Source organism: Filicampus tigris, chromosome 1 (genome assembly GCF_054856515.1).
Source record: "Filicampus tigris isolate MCC_2025a chromosome 1, RoL_Ftig_1.0, whole genome shotgun sequence".
Taxonomy (NCBI): Eukaryota; Metazoa; Chordata; class Actinopteri; order Syngnathiformes; family Syngnathidae; genus Filicampus; species Filicampus tigris.
In genome coordinates, this window is record NC_141217.1 from 1,459,573 (window position 1) to 1,484,286 (window position 24,714).

Genomic DNA, 24,714 nt, shown 5'->3' on the forward strand with positions numbered 1-24,714 from the left:
TCTCCTTTGCACAGCCAGGGTGTCAGTCTATCACTGAAGGAGCTGTGAAGTGCTGTTAGAGTGCCCCGGAGGGGGTGAACTGGGTTGTCCAGCATTGATGACAGCTTAGCCATCATCCTCCTGTCCCCCACTGAGTCCACCGAGTCCAGGGAACAGCACAGGACAGAGCTGGCCTTCCTCACCAGTTTGTCCAGCCTCTTTTTGTCCCGGGTCGAGATGCCGCCGTCCCAGGAGACCACTCCATAGAATATGACTGATGCAACCACCAAGTCATAAAAGTTCCCGAGGAGTGTCCCCTGAACCCCAAAGGACCTCAGCCTCCTGAGTAGGAAGAATCTGCTCTGACCCTTCCTATAGAGAGCGTCTGTGTTGTTGCTCCAACCCAGTTTATTGTTCAGATGAACACCCGGGCACTTGTAAATTGAGACTCTCTCAACATCTGTTCCCTGGATGTTCACTGGTGCAAGTGGAGACTGTCGGCGCCTGCAGAAATCCAACACCAGCTCTTTGGACTTCCCAGCATTGATCTGGAGGCAGTTCTGCTGGCACCTGTCCACAAAACCCTGAGTAAATTCTCTGTACTCGCAATCGTCTCCGTCTGTAATGAGGCCGACAATCACAGAGTCGTCAGAGAACCAGGACCAGGCAGGATGTTTTCCACAGCTGAGGGACTCTTCCCAGCTTTAGGCTCGGGTTGAACATCTGCTGGACGATTCCACACAGCTGGTCTGCGCAGGATTTGAGGAGCTGGGAGCTGATGCCATCTGGACCCACTGCCTTCCTCGCCTTCATCTTCCTCAGCTGGTTCTTCACCTGAGATGTTGTGAGGGACAAGGCAGGGCAGGAGGGAGTGGTGGCTGTCTGATGCGGCTGGGAGGAAGACAGTGGGGGGATGGGGAGGGTGTCGTTCATCTGGTCGTACCTATTGACAAAAAGGTTCAGCTCATTTTCCCACTGCAGGTCCCCCCAAGTCTTGGTCTTAGTTTGTCCGTAGCCTGAGATGGTCTTCAGGCCAATCCAGACTCCCCTGGCATTATTCTGCTGCAGCTGTTCCTCCATCTTCTTCCTGTATGACCTTTTCCCCTCTCTGATCCTCCTTCCCAGCTTGTTCGCTGACACAAAAGCCTTCTTCTTCTCCTTCAGGAGAGCTTGTGTCTGGTGTGATCCAGGATTTATTGTTGGAGAAACCCCCTAGTGTCCTGGTGTTCTCCATGCAGAAATTTATTTAGTCTGTGACAGTGTCCGTGACGGTGCTAAAATAGTCCTTAAAGGCCTCCTCTGCCTCTCCAGACCATCTCTGAATGATGCGGGTCACAGCTGGCTGCCTACGGACCAGAGGTTTGTACACAGGCTGCAGAGCCACCAGGTTGTGATCAGCTTTGCCCAAAGGGGTGAGGGACAGTGATGTGTATGCCTCCTTGGTGTTGGCATAGAAAAGATCCAGTGTTTTATTGTCTCTGGTGTGGCAAAATGATCGACGATGTGGAGTATGTTGATGTTGACACTGTCAACAATATGGGCTCGACTCAGAACGAGTCAGCGGCTGGCTCACACCCAGCCATGGCCTTACCTGCGGGAAATGTTTACATTTGTCGACTCGAAGGACAATTCTTGGCGAATAATTGTGTCCTGTGTAAACCTTAAGTCCACAAGCTTTCCGCATACAACAATTCCCTGTTCATCATCTTCCCAGGGTCAGCTCAAAGGCCCTCTGCCGAGAGAATGTGCATGTGAAAGTTGACCTCTCTGACCCTAAATTGCAGCTTCTTTAACCTCAGCCTCAGTTTGACCTCTGTGCACCTCTGCTTTAGCACAAGCAGTTTTGTGTTATGGTCTTGTATGGCTTGCTCATCTGTCTTTTCAGACTGCACTATCAGTATATCATCCACTATCGGTTCTACCCCCCTAAGGCCTGCCAATAGCATGATATTAGAGGCGCTACCTCAGTAGAAATGTTTAAAACATGACTAAAGATTTATGTAACAGGGCCAGCAAAAAACTTGGAAGTACTTATTGTACTACATTATAACAACACAAAATCTGTGAATTCATACCTGACATAGGGCTGTTCGATTATCCCGAAAATATTAATCATGATTTTTTGGGTAATAATTGAAATCACGATTATTCAAACAATCATTTCTTTTTTGGTTAGAACAAGAAAGTGTTTAAACGTAAAAAATATAGACAAATACATTTCTTTGAAACTCTGTAATTGTGTAAGTTCCTTTTGTACCAAACAAAATTTTAAAAAATTGTTATTGTAAAATTTTAAAAAAAGTTGCCAATGTATGATTTCCCTCTGTAAACAAACACAGTGCATTGTATATAAATGCATATTGATAATCTTTTTTTACGATTATGCCAATTTTGTAATCGTGGAGTGCAATAATCGTAATTGTAATTGAATTTCGATTCATTGCACAGCCCTAACCTGACGTGTTCTTTTATTATTATTTATTCTTTTATTATCCTTCATAACCAAATGGTGGATCAAACATCTTTACGTGTTCCCCCACTTTAGTAATTAATGTGGCACTGTCTCTTTCAAGTTGTGTTCACGCCTTTGACTCGCCCCTTTTTCTGTTGATGTCCATGGGGCGGTAAGTACCTTTACAGCTTGAGAAACTTTTGTTGTTTTCATTTACAAGTTTAAGTGTTTTGATGCATTGCTGTGCCATATGATTTGTGTAAGGGCACGTTGTATCGGCACATTTGACGGGAGGATTTTGATTTGTGCTGTAGCCAACAGGAACGTTGTGTTTGTGTGCGCAATGTATGTGTTGCCCTTTTTCTGTTGAAGTCCATGGGCAGGGGCATGTTGTATCGCCACATTTGTTGGGAGGATTTTGATTTGTGCTGTTGTCGTGAGGTTTGTGATTGAGACGATTAAACGCACTAACAGTAAATCCTGCTGTGTGTTGTCACTAATCTGAAACACAACGTCGCCGAACACAACTGGTTACACTTATCTGTATACTTCTGCATTTAGTTAAACTATTTGTTGGCCTGTTTCTATTCTCTTTTCTGCCCCCTCATTGCTGTACTCATTTTTGTTGACGATTCTTTAGTTAATTAGGTGTTGATGACCGAATTGTAAGTCGCTGTTTGGATTCCACAGCAACTGACCGGTACAAGATGAGGTTGACCACACCCTGGCGCTGCTATGAAGATTTCTGCATTGACAATTGGACAGGGACCCACTTCACCGAACTTGTCTTCCTGCAGCGCTTCTTTTGATTGACTTTCACATTATTTCAACTAACTTTGTATAGCATTTTAATGTGTTAAATGTTTTCCACTCGGCATCCATTGCAGCCTGATCACCGTGGAAGGGGGATTCAACCATTTGCGGTCCCTTCTCAAGGTTTCTCATTTTTCCCCAGATGTTTTTTTGGGGCGGAGTTTTTCCTTGTCCTCCTGGGGGTTGAGATCAGGGGATGTCGTTAATATTTGTCAACAGTGGGCATGTGAAGCCCTTTGAAACTTTTTTGTGATTAAGGGCTATACAAATAAATAAGACTTGACTTGACAAGCTGCTTTCTCTGTTATATTTCTGGGGACATGGACAGCCCAAATGGCAGTTTTAGCCAGCACTTGCTTCCACAGGTTATTCAGAATGTGGTGGTGTAACACCTCTCCTTGTCTAGCTTGCCTTGTAAGAAAGCATCTCGTGCATCTACAAGGGTGAAAATGTTTGCCCTGTGCAGCTGGTGTAGCACATCTTCTAGTGTTGCCATGATGTAGTGAGAGCCCTTTAAGGCCTGATTCAGTGACTTGGGGTCTATGCAGATTCTGAGCTTCTCTGGCTGCTTGACGATCACCATGTTGCTAATCCACGCCATAGGCTCTGACACTGACGTTAAATAGCCAACTTTCTCATATTTATCTAACTAAGCCTTGACTACCTCCCTGAGGGCCACTGGGACATTGCGTGGAGAAGCCTGCACTGGGGCTACATCTGTGTTTAACTCAAAATGAACATCTCATGGGTGTGACTCAACTGGATTATTGAAGATGTCAGGATAACTCTGCACAAATTGCTGTCTGGTTAATGGCTCTGAGCGGCCATACCCAACCATAAGAAGCTCCTTGGAGATGGTGAAACACATTAAACCTAAGCGCTCACTGTTCTCGCCTGACATCTGACGTCTCTGCCCGCTCCTTTGTAGCTTGTGTGTTTCCCCCCTCACCACACACTCTGTCTAGAATATGCCTATTGAGTGCATTGATTGGCCTGAATACAACACTAGTCTGGTCTGGCTTGGCTGTAACTTGGCCTCAGGAACAAGTCTCCTCATATTTTTTCTACCCATGACATCACTTGTTGCCCCTGAATATAGCTGGTACCTCTGAGACACTATATTCATTTTAATGTTGGCAAACCACTTTTTTCCCAACCCTGAACTGCCCCGAACTGCTCTCTGTAGTGTATGTGTGCACTTCCTCCTCTAATTCTGCGGCACACCAGTACCAGAGGGGGGCAATACCACAATCTCTATAACAGACGTTCATAAGGTTCTCAATCTGTATCATATTTTTTGAAAGGTTTGTATCAAAAGATTTACATCATCATAAAGCTTGCTGAAACCAGAACATGTCACCCATTGGGCATTTTTGGGATGCTCTGGATTGGCGTGTACGACAGCATGTACCACTTCCTGCCAATATCCAGCAACCTCGCACAGCCATTGAAGAGGAGTGGACCAACATTCCACAGGCCACAATCGACAACCTGATCAACTCTATGTGAAGAAGATGTGTTGCACTGCAACCTTCCAGAGTGGCCTTTTATTGTAGGCAGTCTAAGGCACACCTGTGTACTAATCATTATTTTTAGTTTATTTTCATACAGAAACCACTGTTCGGTCTGTGATCGGTTTCCAGCAATACAGTGAGGCTTACTGCAGTGCTGGATAAGGGAGATATCAATGACCACTCAGACACAGATGCTTCTTGTTCAGCAGCTCAAGCAAGAATGTTTCATCTACTCAATATTCACACGAAGTACACAAAACACTTGGACACAAATGTTCCAACGATAATACAAAACATTTTTTTTTAAAAATGACTTGGTCTTTACTTACAGGAATAATTTCTAAAATAATAAACTAAAGCTTAAATGTACCATCTTGAAATATACCTACAATACATAACAGTATACGAACATATTTATATTTATAAACTCTCTTATAGCTATCATAACGAATTTACAAAAATATTCAAACAAAATACTAATAACTTTGATTACACACATCAGCAGTCGCAATGTACAAACATGCACGTATCATGTGAACCTCTTACCAACGGCTCGTGTCCACCTGTAATGGCCGCGTTAAGCTGGCGAATCTAATGGACCCTATCGACAAAAATACAACTTCCAAAGCATTCAAAACACAAACAGAGTTCAAAATGAACTTTCTACTCACGCGTCTATCAATGCTTATGCACTAAAACGCTTATTTTCATACCTGGATAAGGAGATATCAATGATCACTCGGACACAGATGCTTCTTCAGCAGCTCAAGCAAGAATGAAGCATAGCGCCAAGGGCGCCCTCTTCCGTCTTTAGCAGACATAACTAGTCGATCACAGATGACATCTTGAATAGGTACTGTACGGTATATCAAAATGTTCTCAAATAATAATAACCATGTTAAACATTTGAAACTCATTTTTCACCTCTTTTTAAGTACAAACGTTTTAACTAGGGATGCTCCGATCGATCGGGCACTGATAATGATCAGCCGATTTTCGTGAAAAATGATGTGATCGGTATATTCGATCAAAGCCTTTTATTGCCGATCAAAGAATTCCAGCTCATGCGGTGTGCAGTGTGTAGTTTGCGTCTTGTAATGCCATTGTAACAACAATGCCATGAAAAGTTACCTCGCGGGGGGAGCATGGCCACATATTTCAACACAACCAACTTTATCCGACATTTGAAGAACAAGCAATTGGAAGACTATGGTGAGTTTACGATGCTCACTCTAATGAAAAGCAGCAACAATGAAACGGCAGCTAACGCAGCCCATGCTGACCAACTCAAACCGATATCAGCGTGACAGGCCAAAGGCAACGCAAATAACCAGGAAGATAATGAAATTTATCGGACTTGATGACCAACCATTCTCAGTGGTGGAAGACACCGGATTCCGCCGTCTGCTTGCCCACTTCGAGCCTCGCTAGCTTAGTGCTACCCGTAGGTAAATACTTCACAGACCTAGTTCCACCAGAGAGTGTATTATCGCACCGAAAATTTCCTAGAAGGCCTATTATTATTATTGTCAGGTTTTCGTGGAGGAGGACCCAAATGCTTCATTAGAACATTTCAAGGCTTCAAATCTCCACTTCAGTTCTCTCCATTCTAACACCAAGAATAAACTTCTCAAACACACATCAGTACAAATCATGTCATGTCATGTCATCTTCCAAACCGCTTATCCTATATAGGGTCGCGGGGAGTTGCTGGAGCCTATCCCAGCCGTCAATGGGCGAAGGCAGACTACACCCCGAACTGGTCGCCAGCCAGTCGCAGGGCACCTTCTCTACCCAATCATGGAAAAATGAAAATTTTCTTCTCACTAGAACATATCTGTTGTCCAGATAGGAACAGAATATGGAGTAAAGTTAAGATTATATATCAATTTCCCATACAAAAGGACCTGCTGATGAAACTTGTACAATTTAACGAGCAGCTTAGAAATACAAAAACCACACCTTGAAAAATCTTTTCCACCACATTTCTCAATTATTTTCGCGGGTAAATAAAACCAAAAATGATCCATATTGCCTTTCAGCAATTGTTGCAACCACTTAAGTTTTATCATACCCTTCATTGCTTCATAATCAATTACATTTTGTCCACCTTCAAATGATTTCACTGCATCCCCTTTCCTTAAAGCTAAACTTTTATTTTTTAAGAATATGTTCTATGCAGGCCCACTAGTTAAAAACACAGCATTCTGATTAATATTGTGTTTGTGGAATATGAGTTAAGCAACAAAATCCACCCATTTTTAGCCATCTCTGGGGCATTTAGTCACTTCTGGCGACTGAAAATGACATCACAGACCCTCTGGGCTCAGATAAAGACCAATCACGGCGCTGCCCTGGTGATGGCTAAAGATGGGTGGATTTTGCTGCTTAACTCATGTCATCTTTCAAACCACTTATCCTATGCAGGGTCGCAGAGAGGTGCTGGAGCCTATCCTAGCCGTCAATGGGTGAAGGCAGACTACACCCTGAACTGGTCGCCAGCCAGTCGCAGGGCACACATAGACACTGTCACTGAGCGGGAATTGATCCCACGCTGCCCGCACACAACTCAGGCGTGTGTACCACTACACTACCAGTGACCCTGCTTAACTCAAATTTCATGTTAATCATATTGCCTTGTTTCAACTAGTGGGCCTGCATAGAACATATTCTTGAAAAAAATATGTTTGGGTTGAGTTCTTTAAATAGGGATGGTTATTTTTCCAAATAAGATTGACATTTGTTTGATTTATTGATTTGATTAAATGATCCGAAATTAGAGAAAGCTGGGTGTATAAATCTAGATGAAATATGGTTATCAGAACATGGGAGTGGCTTGGCTTAGTGGTAGAGTGGTTGTCTCCCAACCCAAAGGTTGTGGGTTTGATCCTCAGCCAATGTAACCATGTCAAAGTATCCTTGACCAAGAAGATACTGAAACACCAGTTACTCCTGATGCTGCATCATCAGTAGGTAAATGAGAAACAGTGTGAAGCGCTGTGATAGCCCATTTCCATCCAAATTCTTGCTTGTTTGTTTGCATAACATTTTAACCTTAAACATCAGATCAGTTGAGTCACAGATCAAATTTAACTTTTTTTTTTAATCTGTCCCTCAGACCTCCTTAATGCGGGTAATCCTGTGGACACAACACTTGCCTCCGCCTGCACATTTCCATCAGTTTTCATGTCGGGCACTGTGCCTGAACATGACACAGCATCCTTCACAGACAAATGATCGCAACCTGTCCCTTGGAAGGTCTCCTTAGTCTTTAGGAGGTTGCGATGGTTCCTTCTGAGCACTTAGTCTTGCTCTATCCTCACTTCATAGGTTCTCCACCTCGTCAGCAGATCATTCCTTGCATTCCTCAGATCGTTTGTACCCTGTCCTTGCCTGCCAGCCATATGGCCTGCAACTAATTGGATTCCATTCCTTGACCTGGAACTCCTCTTTTTGGACCACAGCTACCACCACCATCCTTGGTTCAATAAAACCAATCTTTCTCCATCTTTGCTATTGCATCCTCCACACAACCAGCATTCTAACAGTTTCTGGTATCCAATGTCTGGCAAATACTGACTTGACATGAGTGATGACATTGTTGGCAGTTGAATTTGTAAGTAGAGAATTCTCCAGGAAGTTCGAATGATGTCTATCACTAGCAAATAGTCCTTTCCATTACAAAGAAACAAACATGTTCCTACTTTCTTCCAAGGTGCAGTGGAAAAGACTGGAAATTATAATGGTTTCCGCCGCTTGCCTACTTTGGTACTTTTGGCATGTTTCACATTTTCGTATCATGTTTATCCGGAGTCACTGATAGTGTAGTGGTACACACGCCTGAGTTGTGTGTGGGCAGCGTGGGATCGATTCCCGCTCAGTGACGGTGTCTGTGTGTGCCCTGCAACTGGCTGGCGACCAGTTCGGGGTGTAGTCTCCCTTTGTCCGTTGACGGCTAGGATAGGCTCCAGCACCTCCCTGCGACCCTGTATAGGATAAGTGGTTTGGAAGATGACACATGTTTATCCGTCTAGTGGCAGGCCAGTAACAATGTCTCTAGCTACTCTCTACTCCAATGTGTCTGTCATGTAAACTTTGCTGGATGTCACGTCTTTGGCTGTGTGGAATTATAATTCTATTGTCTCTCAATAACAGCCTATGGCTCTGATCTGACATGATAGTACTTTGGACACGATCCTTTGGGCCAGCCATTTTTAATGTGTTCTTCACTGTTTGTCTTTTTTGTACTTAGCTGCCTCTGCGCTAAACTGTTGCGACTTAGCATCAGACCCTGGCAATGTCTCAACTATCATGTTGGTATGATGTGCTACTTTATCTTCGGTGGAGTTTGTGTTACTCATCTCCGGTGCTTGTGCATTTCTTAACACTAGATGTTTTCAAGGTGTAATATATATATATATATATATATATATATATATATATGAGTTCAAAAACATACCTTTGCAGTTTCATGAGGAGTAATAGATACTCGGTAACATCTCTTTAAAACGTTTCTTTATTTTTGACAATCTGTTTCGACAGTGACGGTAAGAAGGCCGTATACATAGCAGTGAAATCTTTCCAGTCCATAGGCCAGTCCAAGGCATTCTTTCTCAATTTTAGCATACTTGGTTTCTGTCATGTCATGGTTCTGGAAGCATATGACTTGGCTGAAAGCACATGTCGCTCCACGATGATGCACACGTTCAAGACAGCCCCGGTGTTTGATGAGGTCTTAGCTCACTCTCACGCCGAAGCTGTGCGGTGTCGGGACAATGCACGTGACTGGTTGTGAGGCAACCCCGCGACATGAAGATCGACGCAGGCTGGACGGACAGGAAGGAGCTAATGTTATTGTCTAACGCCTTTTGTTTTAACGCCTGAAGCTAGTTGTTGATATTAGCTGTGCCGTTATCCTACTGTTAGCCTAACCTCCTCCTACCGGGGAGGGATAAAGATCAATGCTTGCCTGATGGCTGCCTGCTGCTTGCTCCCAGCCGCCGTCTGCCTCCTGAGTTGACACGAGTTTAGCATAGCTAAATGTCTGAAATATAACCAGTCAGGGTTCGTGTGCGCATTCATGCTCTTGTGCGCTTCAGCTTGTGGAAGTGGAGAAGCAATTCCATCCATCCATCCATTATCTCCCGCTTATCCGAAGTCGGGTCGCGGAGGCAGCAGCTTCAGCAGGGAAGCCCAGATTTCCCTCTCCCCAGCAACATCTTCCAGCTCTTCCGGAAGGATCCTAAGGCGTTCCCAGGCAAGCCGGGAGACATAGTCTCTCCAGCGTGTTCTGGGTCGTCCTCGGGGTCTCCTGCCGGTGGGACATGCCCGGAACACCTCACCAGGGAGGCGTTCAGGAGGCATCCTAATCAGATGCCCAGCCACCTCAACTGGCTCCTCTCAACGCGGAGGAGCAGCGGCTCGACTCTGAGTCCCTCCTGGATGGCCGAACTTCTCACCCTATCTCTAAGGGAGAGCCCGGACACCCTGCGAAGGAAACCCATTTCGGCCGCTTGTATCCGAGATCTTGTTCTTTCGGTCATGACCCACAGCTCATGACCATAGGTGAGAGTAGGAACGTAGATCGACCGGTAAATTGAGAGCCTCGCCTTTCGGCTGAGCTCCTTCTTCACCACGAAAGACCGATACAGGGTCCGCATCACAGCAGACGCTGCACCGATCCGCCTGTCGATCTCCCGTTCCATCTTACCCTCACTCGTGAACATGACCCCAAGATACTTGAACTCCTCCACTTAGGGCAGAATCCCATCCCCGACCCGGAGAGGGCACGCCACCCTTTTCCGACTGAGGACCAAGGTCTCAGATTTGGAGCTGCTGATCTTCATTCCGACCGTTTCACACTCGGCTGCGAACCGCTCCAGCGAGAGTTGGAGATTGCGGCTTGAAGAAGCCAACAGTAAGACATCATCTGCAAAAAGCAGAGATGCAATACTGAGGCCACCAAACCTGACCCCCTCGACACCTCGGCTGCGCCTAGAAATTCTGTCCATAAAGGTTATGAACAGAATCGGTGACAAAGGGCAGCCTTGGCGGAGTCCAACCCCCACAGGAAACGAATCCGACTTATTGCCGGCAATGCGGACCAAGCTCTGACATCGGTGGTACAGGGACCGGACAGCCCTTATCAGGGGGCTCAGTACCCCGTACTCCCGAAGCACCCCCCATAGAACTCCCCGAGGGACACGGTCGAACGCCTTCTCCAAGTCCACAAAACACATGTAGACTGGTTGGGCGAACTCCCATGCACCCTCGAGGACCCTGCTAAGGGTGTAGAGCTGGTCCACTGTTCCATGGCTGGGACGAAAACCACATTGCTCCTCCTGAATCTGGGATTCGACCTTCCGACGGACCCTCCTCTCCAGCACCCCTGAATAGACCTTGGAGGCTGAGGAGTGTGATCCCTCTGTAATTGGAGCACACCCTCCGGTCCCCCTTCTTAAAAAGGGGGACCACCACCCCGGTCTGCCAATCCAGAGGCACTGTCCCCGATGTCCACGCGATGTTGTAGAGACGTGTCAACCATGACAGCCCCTCAACATCCAGAGCCTTTATGAACTCCAGGCGGATCTCATCCACCCCTGGGGCTTTGCCACCGAGGAGCTTTTTGACTACCTCGATTACTTCAACCCCAGAGATAGGAGAGTCTCCAGGCTCTGCTTCCTCAGTGGAAGGCGTGTCGGTGGAATTGAGGAGGTCTTCGAAGTACTCCCCCCATCGACCCACAACGTCCAGAGTTGAGGTCAGCAGCACCCCATCTCCACTATAAACAGTGTTAATGGTGCACTGCTTCCCCCTCCTGAGACGTCGGATGGTGGATCAGAATTTCCTCGAAGCCGTCCGGAAGTCATTTTCCATGGCCTCCCCGAACTCCTCCCACACCTGGGTTTTTGCCTCAGCAACCGCCAGAGCTGCACTCCGCTTGGCCAGCCGGTACCTGTCAGCTGCCTCCGGGGTCCCGCAGGCCAAAAAGGCCCGATAGGACTCCTTCTTCAGCTGGACAGCATCCCAGGGTTCGGGGATTGCTGCCACGACAGGCACCGACCACCTTGCGGCCACAGCTCCGATCGGCCGCCTCAACAATGGAGGCACGAAACATGGTCCACTTGGACTCGATGTCCCCCGCCTCCCCCGGGACGTGGGAAAAGTTCTGCCGGAGGTGGGAGTTGAAACTCCCTCTGACAGGGGATTCTGCCAGACGTTCCCAGCAAACCCTCACAATACGTTTGGGTCTGCCAGGTCGGACCGGCATCTTCCCCCACCATCGGAGCCAACTCACCACCAGATGGTGATCAGTTGACAGCTCCGCCCCTCTCTTCACCCGAGTGTCCAAAACATGCGGCCGCAAGTCCGATGATACGACTACAAAGTCGATCATCGAACTGCGGCCTAGGGTATCCTGGTGCCAAGTGCACATATGGACACCCTTATGTTTGAACATGGTGTTCGTTATGGACAATCCGTGATGGGCACAGAAGCCCAGTCACCGAACACCGCTCGGGTTCAGATCGGGGGGGCCGTTCCTCCCAATCACACCTCTCCAGGTCTCACTGTCATTGCCCACGTGAGCATTGAAGTCCCCCAGCAGAACGATGGAGTCCCCAGGTGGAGCGCTCTCCAGCACACCCTCCAAGGACTCCAAAAAGGGTGGGTACTCTGCACTGCCATTTGGTGCATAAGCACAAACAACAGTCAGGACCCGTCCCCCCACCCTCAGGCGGAGCTACCCTCTCGTCCACCGGGGTAAACCCCAATGTACAGGCGCCAAGCCGGGGGCAATAAGTATGCCCACACCTGCTCGGCGCCTCTCACCCTGGGCAACTCCAGAGTGGAAGAGTGTCCAATCCCTCTCGAGAGGACTGGGACCAGAACCCAAGCTGTGTGTGGAGGTGAGCCCGACTATATCTAGTCGGAACCTCTCAGCCTCACACACCAGCTCAGACTCCTTCCCTGCCAGAGAGGTGACATTCCATGTCCCAAGAGCTAGTTTTTGTTGCCGGGGATCGGATCGCCAATGTCCATGTCTTCTGCCACTGCCCAGCTCACACGGCACCCGACCCCTTTGGCCCCCTCCCACCAGTGGTGTCCTTTTCAGGCTGAGCCCGGCCGGGCCCCATGGGTGCAGGCCTGGCCACCAGGCGCTCGCCATCGACAGGTTGAAGTGGACTAGAGTAGTAATGTGCATTTGCATTTTGGTGGCGATCAGTCGCCGTTTTAGACAACAGAACTGACAAAGCGAGCAACATAACCACGTTTGCCTCCCTCCTGAGACCGAAAAAATAACAAGCCGAGCTCCAAAAGGGGGCGGGCCAATCTGTCATAAATCTAATCACAAAAAAAGCCCTAAAATCACTACTGAGTTTTTGGGGAGTGGCGGGGGTGGGTCTTTATACCGGCGTCATTTTAACATGCAAATCTATTATTTAAGTGCCAATGTTAAGTGTCCCTTTAATGACTTATAAATAAATACAAGCATCTTCAAATGAACCCTAACATGCATGGGGACCCAGTGAAGGGAGGCCAGAATTGGTGTTCTGTGCTCCATCTTCCGAGCTCCAGTTAGGAGGCGAGCAGCAGCATTTTGGTGTGGACCAACTGAAGATGTTTGAGGGAGGACTGGCTAACTCCAAAATAAAGTGCATTACAGTAATCTAGCAGAGATGTAACAAAGGCATGGATGGCTGTTTCTAAGTTCTGATGGGAAAGGAGGGGATTTACCTTAGCCAGCTGTCTAAGATGAAAGAAGCTGGACCTTACATCTATCTATCTGTCTGTCTGTCTGTCTGTCTATCTATCTACAGTATCTCTGCAGCATGGTGCACAAGTAGTATCTCCCCATCACGTTTATTGTGCTTTCAATTTTAATTTTGGGTGCTCGGGCTTTCTCCAGCATTCCAAAAACCATGCACATTAAACAGCAATAAGACGGAAAAGACCAGAGAAATATATACAAATAAATATTGTATTGACTTTTTATTTTGTATTTTTTAATTCTTAGGGGTTTTTTTTCAACATAGTTGGTATTAGAGTAATCCAAAAGTATTTAAACGTACTATTCACCTTACATTACTTTAATATTATGACACTTGGATTACGTCACTAACTACATTTTTTAACATCCAGCCATTATCTGGATAACTAGTAATTGTATGTATCCACTTACCCATCAACCCCTCACCCAATCACCAATCATTGTATTTGCATCTAATATGGCGGTGAGGTTGACGTGTATGTCATTGCGCAATGTTGAAAGCTTTTACTGGAAATGTGCGCGCCTTTTCAGTGCTCCGCCCTTTTTCTACTCCCTTGAACTTGACTCAGTCCACCCACGGTGGCGGGCGGCACATAGAATCCACCCAGACTGACTGCCTACTCGAACCTCTCCTCTCCTCCTCTCTGGAAGTGTGACGTCACGTGGTTTCTTAGTCCAACGGCACTTGACGTCACGTAGGGCCACGAGCTCGCGCCGCGTCTGTCACGGAGCGAGTTGCTTCAACAGGGAAGTGGAAACAAAGTTCGCTCGTCCTAAATCTCATATTAAAGTGGATAAAGTTGAAACATGTTGGGAAGCTTTACCCGCAGCAGCGTGTGAGGAGACGAAAGAAACCGGAAGCGGAAAATTGTGAAACTGTCAAGAAAATAACGGTAAGCGAAAATGTCGCTCGACTGTAGGTGCATGACCAGCTCAAGTGTGCTCAAGTCTTGGTCAATATGGCGACATGCTTATTTATTATTAGTGTTTACTTTTTAACTTTGATCTCATACTCGTCATGTGTACTTTCGGTTTCTGTTGCACGCGCGTACCACTAGCATCTTGTCTTTTGGTCATGACATTGTTTCCCATTCACTACATAAGTCTTGACGGGAAATTAAGACTATTTTTCCAAATGAGTCCCTCCCATTCCTATACATGGGCATCGCCGTCTTCATGTGGCTATCCGCACTTGGTTTGTCGATTAAACATAAAATCAATCCAACATAGGTCTACGTATGCCCATTAGTCGAATGCGTTTAGAGAAAATGCCAAGCGTTTTAACCAAATGGGTGCAGAACTAAATATAGTATAAAGGTCAAACAAACCCTGGACTTAACATAGCTAAGTTGCGAGACTACAGTATAATGAGCATCTAAAACTGGAATTACACTGTAGGTATATTGCTCAGTTCCATTCAGTGCCCAGCGGATTTCTTTGACGGTGTATTTCCATTAACATTTTAAATGACACATCTCACTTGAGTGCATTTTCATTCACTGCACGTGTATAAACAACCTGCATGCACTGACCAAATTACACGTAGGAAGCTATAGAAGCGTCAGCACTGGGCAGTGACAAAATGAATGGGCCAATATTACATCATACATAATAAATACAAATATTAAAGGGATCAGAGAGCCGACACAGTCTATTTTTCAATAACAAGATCAATTCATATATTTTTTTTATCAGGAGAATGATATTAGCTTTAGAGAAATCAGTACAAAACTAACTTGTTCAGGAATACAATTAATACAATTGTACAATTAATGAGCAATTTGGCCACCCCCCCTCCGCCCCTCCATGCCTTGTGTGACTACACAATAGGGAGCAATTACATTTTGTCATTCAAAGTCATTGTAAATAACGTTGCTAATATTGTCAAAATAAAGGGGATTAATCAACCCCAACACATGTGGACATCTCTACTTAGGCCCACTTCAACCTCTGAAAACATCACAAAACTATTAGCCTTTCCATGGTTGGCCAAAAAGAGCAACAAATGAGCAGCCTACATGCAGTCGACTTGTCACATACGTGGTTTCATGTCATAAGTCACCAAGATACTAAAACACATTAGTCGCTCGAAGTCTGGCGCTCTTAAATCTTTCCAAGTTTGACATTTCGACAAGACAACCTCCGGGGCCTGTATTTATCTGAAAATGACGCACACGGACCGGCCCACTCGCACGGCGACGCCGCTGTATCTCTGGCTAAACAGAATTAAAGCGTTCACTGCAACGAGACCTCATCTGTAGCAAACACGGCACTCCTCTCTGGCTGACCGGTAGCGGCGTGGAGCTAACTCCTACTCGAGCGGGCAGATCGTCCGAGACACGAACCCTCATGTATGGACGGTAAGAAATAGATCTCCTTCTACTAACGTTGACTGTTAGCAATCAAAAGCTAATTCTGCCTCGACTAGCTGCGGGAGCTAGCGGGAGCCACAGCCATGGCTGCTTGGCTGCTATGGGACAATAACAAAGCGTTTGCATCGCTAAATGTCTGAAAACTAAGATAAATTGTCACAAAAATTCATATGCACATTAGGGCTGCCAAGATTAGTCGACTAATAACGACGATGTCAACGATCTAAATCGTCGACAATTAATTTAAGTAGTCGACGAGTCGTTTATTTATATATTAGTATTTGGCGCATTGCTTTTCTCTTGAAACAGCCTCATCTCGTGCTTTTTGCCGCTGGCGCACATGCGCAGTTGCGGTCATCCGGGTCAGTACACAGAAGCATTGTGGGTAGTGAGGCAGGGTGTCATGGCTAACTGGTGTTAGCAACAGACTGCTAAAGTTACGGCACATTTCACCCACAAATACTTACGATCAGGGGCATTACCAGAGGGGGGGCAGGGTGGACAGTGCCCACCCACGGACACACTCTGCCTCTGCCCACCCAAAGAAAACTGGATATAGTTCTGATGAATGGGAAATAAAAAATCTAAATCAAATCAACTTTTATTTGTTAAACCCAAATCACAACAACAGTTATCTCAGTTAAGGAGAAAACAAAACACGTTTCAAGGTGTAGTAGCCCTACGCGGGATTTCGACATACTTGAGCATTGTAGCACTTTTTTGCCCCCCCAGGTAAGACTAATGCCCACCCACACCTGGCATCCTGGTTACGATGCAAACCTCCCTTTCATGGCTGCACGGTGGGGATTCTCAATAATCGAGAAAGGAAGCACGTTGTGGCTGATGCATTTTTTTAAATTTCTGACACGTTCAGTTGTGTCTGAAAGCTAGCTGTTGTTAGCACACACACACCGGTTACGGTATGTGTTTGATGTCTAGGACACGATGTCCTTTTTGCTATGCTAACATATTGTAGCTTCTAATGGTTGATGTCAAGGACACGATGTCCTTTTTGCTATGCTAACATATTGTAGCTTCTAATGGATTAAGGAGGCATTAGTCAGCAAACTCACGTTTTTAACAACCAAAACTGTGTGCGTATGTCGTGTATGACATCGAAGCAGAAAGATCTCTCGCGAACGATGTGATGCGTTCACGAACTGGGAGATTCCAGTACACAAAGTAACAAAACATGACATATTTGCCACAAGCCCTCATTGGCATCACGTAACAATAAAACACAATCAAGTTTCTTGCAATATACTATGTTATAGTACAAACAAAAAATAATTAAAAAAACATGTTCCTCCTAATAGTTAAAGATTTTTTCCCCTGTTGCATTGATTGTGCAGACCAATTTACTACTATTAAATTACCCATATTAGTGAAGAAAAACAAAACGTTTGGGATAAAGGGTAAATGAGGTTAAGTGTTGATTTTAGTTTTCTTTAGCACAGTGCTTTTTCCTAATTGCCTAATAAAAATGATTTCACTACCTTCTATATTTTAAAAAAAATGCTTGGTGCCAAAAAAGAGTGAAATTCGTTTACAAGTATTTCTTTTTGTATTTATAGATAATTTTATAGGATTAGTGCAACTCTGCATAGTGTATAGTTTTGGTTTCATTTTAAAATACACTAAACGATTGCAGCCAAAACCTTTAACACTAGAAAACCCAGAAGGCGGTCACTTATCACTTCTACCTACAGTGCCCTAAGAGCGGTCAGTTTTACACCAAGCTTTTAGCTAATATCCCACATCAAGGTGTGAACAGGCGCTTTTGTTGTGGAATCAAGGCAATTACTGACACACGGAGGAGGTGGGGGATTACGCCAGCTCATTTGGAGTAAAGTTTAGTTGCGCAGTCACTTTGTCTTTGAATGAGTCACTACATGAATTGCCACTGAGAAACTTAAATGAAATCAACACGTTTTTCTGTTCTTGTTTATATTTATTGATTAGCTAAAATAGTGTTTAACTGTCTGACAGATACAGTATATACAAAGAAATTGAATTTGAAATCAATGCAATCACAATTTTGTTTCTTTTTAGGAATACACCAAGAACAAAATTACAAATTGCAATAATAGCTTTGCATACCTGACGAAACTCAACATTTTCTAAGATGCAAGCACATGCCGTTCAATGACATATGCCCTTTAGGCTACTCAATCACGGCTACCGCTGACTAAAAAAGTTCAATCAAATATTGTAGTTTACTATTTTGCGCCAGATAAAAAAAAATAATAATAAAAAAAATAATAAAAACAATAACAACTAGACGTGTGGACATGGCTAAAGTAATTTTTGGCTTTTCGTTTTTGCTTTTTTCATTTTTTGGGGGTCGGTTTCAGCTTTTAATTCCTTCACTTTATTTTTGTTATTTTTTGCCATGTTTTGCTATGTGGTTGTGAGCATCAAAGTCAAAAGACAGGTAGATGACAATTTGAGATGTGGTCTTTAGACTTCTCAATCATGGCTACCACTGACAAAAATGCTCAACGCATTGTTGTAGTTAACTATTTTTGCACTAGATGATGTAAAACAAGATGTGTGGACATGGCTGAAGTCATGTTTAGCTTTTCCTTTCTTCAACTTATTTTTAGTATTTTTGCCAAGCTATGTGTTTGTGAACAACAAAGTCGAAAGACAGGTAAGATAACTTTATTTAGGCTAGTCAATGTTGGCTTTCCCCAACACCCAGTGGAGGTCTGTTGGCTTCTATTCAGCCCGGGGAGTGGTGATGCTTTTTATCTGGGTCACAATGCACTTGGTGTTTAGGAGGTCACAGTGTCTGTGTATTCATTATTGTCTATGTGGTACTGAAAGATCTAAATCTATATGGCAAAACATTCCAACTGTAATTGTATTATTATTATTATTATTATTGTTATTGTGGTTATTATTGCTGCCTGCTTTTATTGTCGTTATTATTGCTGCATACCATTTTCCGGTTCCGGCACCGCGCGAGTGGCAGCCCGCTACAGTAGCTCCGGCTCATCGGTGAGCCTTTTCGTGTGTTTTTGTTCCTTAATATTACTCTACCTCATACCTTTTTCTTATAGTTGATAGTCGTAACTTGCGTAGCAATGGACACCCAAACTGCGGTATTCTTGCTGCTGCTGGTGGCTATTTTTTGCGCGATCGTGTCCGGCGACTTGGCCGGGAAAGGAGGAGACGATACCATCCCGTCCTCCCGTCTGTTATCATGGGGAATGTTAGATCGCTCCCCAACAAGATGGACGAGCTGGCGGCGCTTACCCAGCATGAGAGGGACTTCCGGGAGGCTAGCCTGATGCTATTCACGGAGTCGTGGCTAACAGCGCTAACACCGAACGCGGTCGTTGAATTGGACGGCTTCCAAATCATACGCGCGGACAGGACGCTGGAGAGTGGAAAGAGGAAAGGAGGAGGGCTGGCTGTGTTTGTGAACGATAGATGGTGTAATCCTGGGCACATCACGATTAAGGAGCAGCTTTGCAGCAGGGATATTGAGCTGCTAGCTGTTGGCATTAGGCCATTCTACATCCCGCGAGAGTTTAGTCATGTGATCGCCCCACCAGCTGCCAGCGGCGACACAGCCTGTGGTGTCTTGACTGCAGCAGTGAGCAGGCTACAAACACAGCACCCAAATGCCCTGATTCTCATCTCTGGGGACTTCAATCATGCCTCCCCTTCCTCCTCTCTGCCTTCATTCACACAGTATGTCACCTGCCACACCAGAGACAATAAAACACTGGACCTTTTCTATGCCAACACCAAGGAGGCATACACATCACTGCCCCCGCTGGGCAAAGCTGATCACAACCTGGTGGCTCTCCAGTCTGTGTATAAACCTCCGGTCCGCAGGCAGCCAGCTGTGATCCGCACGGTTCAGAGATGGTCTGGAGAGGCCGTGGAGGCCTTAAGGACTGCTTCAGCAGAACTGTGTGGGAAGTATTCAGCGATGCTCACGGGGAAGACATTAGTAGTCTAACGGACACTGTTACAGACTATATAAATTTCTGCATGGAGAACACCATACCTACCAGGACAGTCAGGTGTTCCTCCAACAACAAACCCTGGATCACACCAGACATAAAAGCTCTCCTGAAGGAGAAGAGGAGGGCTTTTGCGTCAGGCAACATAGAGGAGCGGAAGACTGTGCAGCGCCAGCTGAGGAGGAGGATCAGAGAGGGGAAAAGGTCCTACAGGAAGAGGATGGAGGAGCAGCTGCTGCAGAATAACGCCAGGGGAGTCTGGAGGGGCCTGAAGACCATCTCAGGCCACGGACAACCCAAGACCCGGACTGGGGGGGACCTGCAGTGGGCAAATGAGCTGAACCTCTTTTTCAATAGGTTCGATCAGATGCCTGCCCCCACTCAGTCTCTCCTGCTGCTGCCTCCACCTATTCCTCCTGCTGGGCGTGTCACCCCCTCCCCCCTTTTTTCCACAGTCTCCAGCTCCCAGCTACACCAGATAGCCACCACTCCCTCCTGCCCAGCCTTGGCCTTCACAACATCTCAGGTGAGGAACCAGCTGAAGAAGATGAAGGCGAGGAAGGCAGCTGGTCCAGATGACATCAGCCCCCAGCTCCTCAAATCCTGCGCAGACCAGCTCTGTGGAATTGTCCAGCACGCAGCCTGAAGCTGGGCAGGGTCCCCCAGCTATGGAAAACATCCTGCCTGGTCCCGGTGCCAAAGACCCCCCACCCGAAGGAGCTCAACAGCTTCAGACCAGTGGCGCTGACGTCTCACCTGATAAAGACCCTGGAGAGACTGGTCCTTGTCCACTTGCGCGCCCTGGTGAGCTCCTCAATGGACCCAATCCAGTTCGCATATCAGCCTGGCATCAGTGTAGAGGATGCCATCATCTACCTCCTCCACACTTCACTCTCCCACCTGGAGAAGGCGGGGAGCACTGTGAGGATCATGTTCTTTGATTTCTCCAGTACTTTCAACACCATCCAGCCCACCCTACTGGGAGACAAACTGGAGCGGGCGGGGGTGGCCCACCACCTCACCACATGGATCCAGGACTACCTCACAAACCGGCCACAGTGTGTGAGAACACAGGACTGTGTGTCTGACGTGCTCCTCTGTAGCACGGGGGCCCCACAGGGAACTGTCTTGGCTCCCTTCCTGTTCACCCTCTACACCTCGGACTTCAACTACAACACCCCTACCTGTCACCTGCAGAAGTTCTCTGACGACCCTGCGATTGTCGGCCTCATCACAGGCGGAGATGATTGGGAGTACAGAGAACTTACTCAGGCTTTTGTGGACTGGTGCCAGTAGAACCGCCTCCTGATCAATGCGGGGAAATCCAAAGAAATGGTGGTGGAATCCGGTAGGCGCCAGCACTCTTCACCTGCACCAGTGAATATCCGGGGAACAGATGTTGAGAGAGTCTCAACTTACAAGTGCCTGGGTGTTCATCTGAACAATAAACTGGACTGGTGCGACAACACAGACGCCCTCTATAGGAAGGGTCAGAGCAGACTCTTTCTACTCAGGAGACTGAGGTCTTTTGGGGTTCAGGGGACACTCCTCAGGAACTTTTATGACTCGGTGGTTGCATCAGTCATCTTCCAGGGAGTGGTCACCTGGGCAGGCGGCGTCTCGGCCCGGGACAAGAAGCGGCTGGACAAACTGGTCAGGGCTGCTCCCTGGACTCTGTGGACTCGGTGGGGGACAGGAGGATGTTGGCCAAGCTGTCATCAATGCTGGACAACCCGGACCACCCCCTCCAGGGCACCCAAACAGCACTCCACAGCTCCTTCAGTGACAGACTGTTACACCCTCGCTGTGCAAAGGAGAGATTCCGCCGTTCCTTCTTGCCTGCTGCTGTCAGACTCTTTAACAAGAATATTGTGTAGTCTCTACAAACTGGCGGACATTAGTGCAATTGTGCAGTCCTGCACCTGAGCTCATATCGTGCAAAATACCCAATATTCCCCACTACTGTAATACCGTGCAATACTCAACATTCCCCACTACTGTTAGTCTAGTTTTATTTTCATCCAATGCTGTCCCTTACATTTCACTTCAGCACTGCTGCACTGTCACTTACTTAGAGTATTTTTCCTCTGTACTATGTACAGGCCATAATGAGTGTTCCTCATACTTTTTATGTAGATGTATGTTGGTGTGTATATACACATGTTACTGCGTATATTTACATAGGTTTGATCCTGAATGTTTGCCGTCAATGTTATACATTAATGGCTACATTATGCCACCGTCCCTGTGTGACCTATATCTTTGCTGCTGTAACAATGAAAATTTCCTCACTGTGGGATCAATAAAGGCATTCTTATCTTCTTACTTGAACATTTCACAATCTGTTGAATCAAACCAGTGTTGAGACACAGTGGAGGTCCTCTCAGGCCAAATTGTCTGCTTCAAAACTGGTTTGGCAACATTCTCACTCTGTCTGCATGCTGGCATTAGCATAACAATGATGTGGTCTGACATTGTAATGTCGGGTGTGGGGCTGGGGTGCAGTTGAGTTGGAAAATGTACATGTTGAAGTTTTGGTAGGACAGTCTTGAGATCAGTATGATTAAAGTCCACAGTGAGGATGATGAAGCAATCAGGGTCTGAGTAACTTAGATGAAATGGACACATGCTTTTTTTTGTTGTTGTTGTTGTTGATATTGATGAACTAGAAGAGTGTGTGACTGACCAGTGGTTGAAAACACCTAATGAATCAGATAAGACATATTGTTTCTTTCATTTTTACACAAAATGACACACTTGGAGCTCTTGATGGAAAAAAAAACAGAATAAGACCTGCAACATACTGTACCTGAGTGCTTTTGGCAACTGTTGAATGTGCCAACTGAGATATGGTCTTTAGGCCACTCAATCATGGCTACTGCTGACAAAATGAAGTGCTGTAGTTTTCTATTGTTGTCATGTCATCTTCCACACCGCTTCTCCTGTACAGGGTCGCGGGGAGGTGCTGGAGCCTATCCCAGCAGACAATGGGCGAAAGGCAGACTACACCCTGAACTGGTCACCAACCAGTAGCAGGGCACACAAAGACACTGTCACTGAGTGGGAACCAATCCCACACTGCCCGCACACAACTCAGGCGTGTGTACCACTACACCATCAGTGACTTACTATTATTGTGCCAAATTTAAAAAAGAAAAGATACAAGAGGTGTCGACATGGCTGAAGTCATTTTTAGCTTTTTGTTTCTTCAATTTATTTATTTTTGCCAGGCTGTGTTTGTGAACAACAAAGTCTAATGACTGCTATAGATAATGTAATTTAGGCTAGTGAATGCTGGCCCCAAACAAATGGTCAATGAAGAGTAGTCTGCCTTTCATACCTGAGGGCTACCATCTCCCGCTTTGCAATGCTAGATATCAACCCACAACCCCCCACGCCCCACACTCCCCACCACCAATCCTCCCACTCCCTCACCCTGCCATACCCCCTGCTGCTTTGGCAGGTGATGGCCAATTTACATATGAAAGGTCGCTAATTGTAGCCAGCAGAGTTGTTATATAAAAACCTAGGTGATATTTGACCGCTTTCTGGGCATTCAAGGAGTTGTAAAAAATCCTGGGTTTTCTAGTATTAAGGCCACAATATTGACTTCAATTTAAGATGTACCATCATTTATGAACATCTCAGAACTGCTGGTACAAGCTGCAAAGGTTAATCAAAGTTGAATGTTGTATCATCTCATTGATTTGTACATACATGACGAATCAAGCTGTAAATTATGGTTATATAAGAGCAGCTGCTTGCTGGTGCGACATGCTGCAATTTATATACGATCCGATTAGTCGACTAATCGCGACTACTGTTGGTGATTAGACTACTGTTGGTGATTAGTCGACTACCAAAATAATCGTTTGTGGCAGCCCTAATGTACATTATTGGTAATGTCCACTCTAACTGCTAATTAAAAAAAAAAAAAAAAAAGATTATAGATGGAAAAAAACAATCAGCACAATATGTTTGTTTTTGTGGAGGTGATAGTGTTTTTTCCTCATAGGAGCTCACATTGTTAATATGTTAAAAACTAAATATTGTGCCGCCCGCTTTTATATTTTCGCAGTTTGAAATGGCCAAGAGTAGGAATGTGCAAATGAATTTTAGTGGCAATTAATCACTTTCAGACACTAGATGACAATAAAGCGTGACAAACCAAAACAAGGAACAACACGATCAAGCCTCCCTGCGATGACGTTGACAGCCTGAGATGGAGAATAAAAACAACCACGCCTCAAAAGTGGCCGGACCAATTTGCGGTTTTATTAATCACAAAAAGCTCATAAAACACTACAGATTGTTTTAGGGGGGTGAATTTTAGTGCTGACATAATTTTTTTATACAGACCTATTTTAAAAGTGTTGATGTTCAGCCCAATCAAGTGTTACTTTAACTGAAAAGGCTTAGTTTTGAATTTAGACTCTGAAACAGCCAATAATGCTTGGTTGGAAGATCTCAACTGTCTTTTAAGTCTCTACGGATTTAAAAGCTCACTTCTATATTCTGGTCATGGACTACTTTGAAGGAGATAATTAAAAAAATTAAATCAATTAACTCAAACTGGAGTAATCTGAGCTCTTTTACTTGTTCTAGTGAGCAGATGAATTTTAATCTACTTGTAGTTTATTCAAATATATTGAATATATATAAGTAAATAATTTGCAATTGTCTATTCTTGACTAAATATTTCTTTCAGTATCTTCGTATGACAAAACAGTCCTTTTAGCAATATTACAACGTTGAAAGTAGCATGACTGCATAAGCTTATTAATGTGGAGGTCAAATTTGAGTTCAGTATCAAATACCACACAAAGATTTCAGG

General features: G+C 45.5%; 1 protein-coding gene across 4 annotated transcripts in view; it reads left to right on the forward strand.

The window, feature by feature from the left end:
• Window positions 1–24,714, forward strand: part of stat6 (signal transducer and activator of transcription 6, interleukin-4 induced) — a 94,366-nt gene that overhangs the window by 9,904 nt on the left and 59,748 nt on the right. The window contains exon 1 of one of the 4 annotated variants that reach the window (XM_086046243.1): window positions 14,091–14,421. The exons of 1 other annotated variant lie outside the window; for it this stretch is intronic. The gene's annotated coding sequence lies outside the window, so the exon portion shown is untranslated. Of the gene's footprint in view, window positions 1–14,090; window positions 14,422–24,714 lie in introns of those variants that run through there. 2 more of the 4 variants (XM_086046220.1, XM_086046234.1) reach the window with 2 other exon arrangements.